Consider the following 6,434-nt stretch of genomic DNA (forward strand, 5'->3'; position numbering starts at 1 on the left):
CCAAATAAAATATAATACTAAATTATTATAGTTTAATTTTTAAATTTGTATTTACGAAATTTATGTAAAAACCGTGTTTCGCGTTGTTGTTAAATAATTGGATTTTGTTTAATGATAGTCCCATTTGCTTTACATGGTTGTAGGGTTGGGATTTGGAATGGAAAATCATGATAACATTGTAATAAACATATGGAATGTACTATCTGCATTTTCCTCTCAGTTTATCGCTTTGTTTAGATTTTGTGAATTTGTATTGGTTGTGGGAGTCGTTGTTTGGAAAATATTGTAGCATAGAAAGGGATTTCTTGACCGAGTCATGTCTCATCCTGGCTCGAATCCCGCTAGGAGTCATAAGTTTCTCACGATTCCAAAGACTTCCAAACAACTACTATTGTAAACTGGTTATCAATCTTACAACTGCATCGTTAATTAATTTTCCGTAACGGACCACTAACAATTCACACCGTGAAGCTATACAACTCAACCACCTGATTCAGGAAACTATATTTATTACCTTAGGCCGGTCAAATAATTATTTTAGGACAATGCGATTATAACTCCACACCATATTTACCACCGTAACAACAACAAACGACGATTGCCGACAACGGAACAATTCCTTCTCGTTTCTTCCATTGTATAATTTTTCAGTCCCCAAACATAAATACTGCACCTGGAGTCACACAATCAATTTACACAACTAGATTTTAATAGGGACTACGGAGTGACAGGGACACTCATACTGCTTTGACATGAATTCACCAACAGTAAACCATGACTCATGGAAACTCACTAACACTTCACTACGGGACGTTTGCTCCTATTAATTTGCTAATTATTTCAGTCTGAGAACTATATTCCCAGCACCGACTTCCCATAATCAAACATGTAATCAAAAAACAAATCTAGGACATCCTTCGATATAAACAAATGAGCATGCTAAAAATGTATCACAATATTTTTCTTAACTCATCAATTAGTCAATATCAATGACCAAATATCATAATGCAGGACATTCAAGTGAATTGATTACAGTATGGATTAGTTTCGTAAAATTGACCCTCCCTAATTTTGTCACATAGAGAATAATCTCTATATTGTTTAATATGATTTTCGCGATGTGTGATCTTTAGATGATTAGAATAAAAGTAAATGTAGTATGTGCGCGTTAAAAAACATTTCACTTGACAGCGATTGTTGTCTTGAGGCCCTTGGAAATGGGGGAAAACATCGAATATCAATCTACGCCAGATTTTGCTATGTGAAAGGCTTAGGTCATAGTTTATGTGATGATAACAGTGTTCATTGTTTAAATGGTAATCAAGCCATTGACCCTACACATGAGTCAAAACAGGCAAAAGGTTGAAATCGACTGACATTTTGTGGATCCCCTTGTCTCCCTCCCTCTCTCCTCCCTTCCTTCTTTCTCTCTCTCTCTCTCTCTCTCTCTCTCGCTGTCTCTGTTTCTCTCTCTCTCTCTCTCTCTCTGAGCATCCAATGAATAAGAGAGGCATGGTTGTCCAATATCCTGTCATATTTATATCCTTTTCCTTCAAAGCGCCATAAGTCTTTAAATATTAATAAATGAAACAATCACCAAATAGACAAAACCGATATTAATGTTACATATCAGAGCAAAAGCTTCGACCCATTCAGATCTTTGCATAGTCCTTATTTTGCATTATATTTAGGTTCATCAGACCAGTAACTGTCTTTTCCTTTTCCGTCAACGATGTTTTTTATAGTTAGGAATGAGCTTAAATATAAATTAATTAAAGATGGATTGATGGATTATCATGAACTTCTCCGTTGTCGACGAGAGCTTAGGTGTCAAAGCGAATCTATGAGTTTTGATGTATTTGGATTTCCGGGACAGTGTGTGTGTCCATTCTTCGCGGACATTGATATGTAAAAATACAACATTATTAAAATTATTATTTTCATAATTCTGATGTGAGATAATAAAATAGCTATCTTTTAAAGATAGTTCGTTAACTCCAAACTTGTTTATAATAATTAACTTGAGCATTGATATGTGTCATCTCGGTGATGACACATTTATTATGCTATAAACAGGAATCAGGCAATTAGCTGACCCGGTAAAGCGCTCGCTTAGCATGTTGGGATGCATGCCATGTTCTCTTTTAAGTCTTCTGTTACAAGCTCGCAATTTATATTTTGTGTTAATATTTTTACACATCGAAATTTTTCCAATACTGTCTATAAAAGAAAGATTTACAAATATATGTTACTGTCAAATCTGGACTACAAGAAAGAGAGATCGGTGATCAAATTTGTCGAATTTTTTTTTTTGTTTGTTTGTTGTTTAATCTTCTTTTCGCATTCGAATTCAAAATTCCAGTACCTATTCCAGTATTCTCTCTCTCTCTCTCTCTCTCTCTCTCTCTCTCTCTCTCTCTCTCTCCTATTCCAGTATTCTCTCTCTCTCTCTCTCTCTCTCTCTCTCTCTCTCTCGTATGAGGATGAGAGCTCCTTCTTTTGTGGAAGTGGGTACGTAGTTTTGAAGATTATGGTGAACAGCTTGTTTCGTTTATACGGATACCGTTGCTGTCTTGGTGATGACACATTTTGTTTGTATTAATCCGTTGGGGAATTAGCGCACATGGTAGAGCGCTCGCTTAGCATGCGAGAGGTACCGGGATCAACACCCGGATTCTCCACATTTTTAAAAAAAATTTTCTAAACTTTCTATTTTTAAACCTGGAACTGTTGCTTCGCCGATATTTTTCGAAGATTATAGTGAACATCTTGTTGCGTTTCATGGATACCGTTGCTGTCTTGGTGATGACGCATGGAGCTTGTTGAAAAGAGTTGGGGGTTAGCTCAAATGGTAGAGAGCTCGCTTAGCATGCAAAAGATACCGGAAACAGTGGTCGGATTCTCCAGGCAAGTATTATTGATTCTTTTGTGAAACCTTTCTTTAACTGTCATCTGTTGTATCACTGATATTGTTCGGGGGCTGGGTTGCCATCACTGCCTGAAACTAAAATTCCATGTTCTTCCAAGGGGAAAAAACGTACATTTATTTATATTACTGTGCTATATGCACTAGTACATAGATCCCTACATCTCTCTCTCTCTCTCTCTCTCTCTCTCTCTCTCTCTCTCTCGTGTGTGTGTGTTTGTGTTTGTGTGTGTGTGTGTGTGTGTGTGTGTGTGTACGATTGTGACTGAGAGCGCATTCGTTTGTGGCAGTGGGTACGTAGCTTTGGGAATTACATTGAACATCTTGCTTAGTTTACACGGATACCGTTGCTGTCTTGGTAATGAAATTTGGTAAGATGAGAGGGGAATTAGCTGACATGGTAGAGCGCTCGCTTAGCATGCGAGAGGTACCGGGATCGATACCAGGATTCTCCAAGCACTTTTCCATCATTATTTCTTAAATTTTCACTAACTTGAATCTGTTCTATCATTTGTAGTTTTCGGGTGTTGGTTGGCATTACAACCTTATACGAAAATAAATGTTCCAAGGGAAAAATGTACAATTATTTATATGACTTTGATGTGTGCACTAGTACATACAAATCTCTCTCTCTCTCTCTCTCTCTCTCTCTCTCTCTCTCGTTTGTGTGTGAGTGAGAGCATGTTCTTTTGTGGCAGTGGATACGTAGCTTTGGGGATTACAGCGAACAGCTTGCTTAGTTTTCACGGATACCGTTGATGTCTTCCAGATGAAACATACAATTTGCAGGTTGATGATGTTACAAGGGAAAAAATAATGGAGATACAGAGTGACGAAGATGAAAAATAAGCTGTGAATGCAATATATGATAATGGGGGGGGGGAGAGGGGAATAAAATGAAAGAAACAGAGTTGATATGATCAGTGAAGAAATATAATCTGACCAAGAAATAATCCATAATCCTACTATTAGTGATGGATCGGTGACATATTCAGGTGATGAAAGGATGGTGGTTGAAGACGTTGTTGAGAGGTCAAACGATGCTAAGAGATGGAAAGAAAACGGTATTAACATAGACAATTTCAAAGTAGTACAGAGGAGGAGGAGAAGGATTAATTCAGTACCTAACCTGAAAATGAATAGTATGCGACGAAAAACTATTGAGAAATGATAAAACATTCTTCTATATTTAATACTTTGAATAGACTCATCACTATCATGGCGTTAAATATTGTATCTCTAAACGTAAATGGCTTGCATGATTTGAATAAACTAAGGTCTGTTTTAGAAATATTTAAAGAGAAAAGAGGCTATATTTTATTATTGCAAGAAACCTTTGGGATGATGAGTTTCCTGAAAGTATTAAAGAAAATGAGATTTGAAATGGTGACATATTTTATAGTACAACAAATTCCCAGGTATACTGTACAAGAAGAAATAAGGAAAGATTACAAGATTAATTTAGATTGCAAACTAAATTTAAATCATTTTAAGACGTTATCAATAAAGAATCATATAACATTACCAAATATGAAGAACTAAAACATATGTTAAGTGACTGTGAAACTGAACAATAAATAAATAAATAAATAAATAAATAAATAAATAAGACATAAATACTTTAATGACAAACTAATAAATAAATAACAAAACTAAAAGAAAAAGAAATAAACACTCGTACATGTCTAAACCAGAACCAACATATATTACCTCATTCACGAAATTTAACTAGGATAGGAGAAAAAACAACCATTCAAACAAAGTGGCCAAAACCCTAACACCAAACAGGACCCATAATGACCCCCGTTGAAACCATAAAAAAACTACGCCAAAGAATCAACCCACAGCATATAATGGGAGCATGGACATCAGCCCAGCAACCACCACTAGCAACTTTGTCAGAACATTACATTTTACAGTCACAAGGACACCCAACCCCAACAGACGAACTCACCCAAGCTAGCTGTATTTGAACCCGCAAGTAGTACTCCAATCTCAACTCCTCCCTTTATCTCACCCTTCATTTTTCCCAAATTACATCCGGGTACAGAACCAGAAAATATTGATCTAAACGACAAACTCCCGATTCTAATTAATGGCTCAGCAAGGACAGAAATAAGACAAGTCAAACCCTCGATAGACCAAATCAACCAAAAACTTTGATTAACACCCACCGCAAAACCACGAATCACAATCAAAATTACCAAAACAAACCTGGGTACGGAATTGATAACCACACCACAAACTACAAAATCCAAAATCCAGAAACCAAGGAAAATCATACAGCAATAGAATCAATCTCGAAATCGGCAACCGCGCAATTTGACACAACTTTCAAAGATAAAAAAGTAATGAAACCATTCATTGCATCAAAACTCCAGGGCCGTTAGAAGACACTAAAACCTTAGGACAGGAACAGCAAGGGGAAATAGCAGAATTATTAGATTGTTTAGATAGTCAATTCTGGAACAACAAACACAAGTGAATAAGCAAACATACTTAGGTAAAGAGAAGCTACCCATGAATGAACTAAACAAAGAGACACTATCCACAAGAAACCAACTAACATTGTCCAATCATGAACAAAATCAAACCACAAACAACACTAACGAAAAGGAATTAAACATTCAAAACCAAAATAAGAAGCCACAAAAACCAAACCAGAAATTACCAAACCAATTACCAAACCACCAAACAGATAAACAAGGGACAAAGTCAAACACCAAACCAGACCCAAAACCTACCCCAGAAACAGAGCAAAACCCAAGACACCGTTAAAAATATTTCACCACATCAATCTCACAATCTTTATCTCTAACAAAAATAAATGGGCGGTGCAAGAGGAGCGAAATTAAATGCGCTAACTGTACAGGACCTCACTACCCTAAATCATATGAATGCCCCCCCCCCCCACTACCTGTGAATTTGCTATAGTACAACATATGGATTCGAACCACACATCATATAAAGAAGCAAGACTAAATATCATTCAAAATCCGAAAACCCCAACCCCCAAAAAAGCACAAATTCAGAACTGAACATTACCACCAATCAAACAAAATAGACCCCCCTCCCCCAACAAAAAAAAACCCACAAAAAAGTACTAGCCGAAATGAGAATAAAAACCCCAGGAAAACTAACATAAGCAAAACAGCACTACCCAAACTAACCCCTCACCACAATAACTTCTAGTAGACATTATGATAATAATCAGGCACCCATATATTAAACAAACCAGTTAAAAATATCCACTAGCACACCAGGGGAATGGAATAAGCAAGTCACCAATCAAATAGGTACTCTACAAATGTTGTCCTCCGGTTCATTAGTGAATTTGCTAATAGCATTGTACACAACACAAAGAATGATCATGTCCCAATCGACATGACTAATCAAGTGATAACCTAATTATTAAACAAATTCTTTCCCAATCAAAACTCGAGATCATAGTAAACCATACCAAAATTATAACAATAGTAAATATCAATAATCAATATGTATCACACTC

This window comes from Sinohyriopsis cumingii, unplaced genomic scaffold (genome assembly GCF_028554795.1).
Source record: "Sinohyriopsis cumingii isolate HCF-2022 unplaced genomic scaffold, ASM2855479v2 utg000229l, whole genome shotgun sequence".
Taxonomy (NCBI): Eukaryota; Metazoa; Mollusca; class Bivalvia; order Unionida; family Unionidae; genus Sinohyriopsis; species Sinohyriopsis cumingii.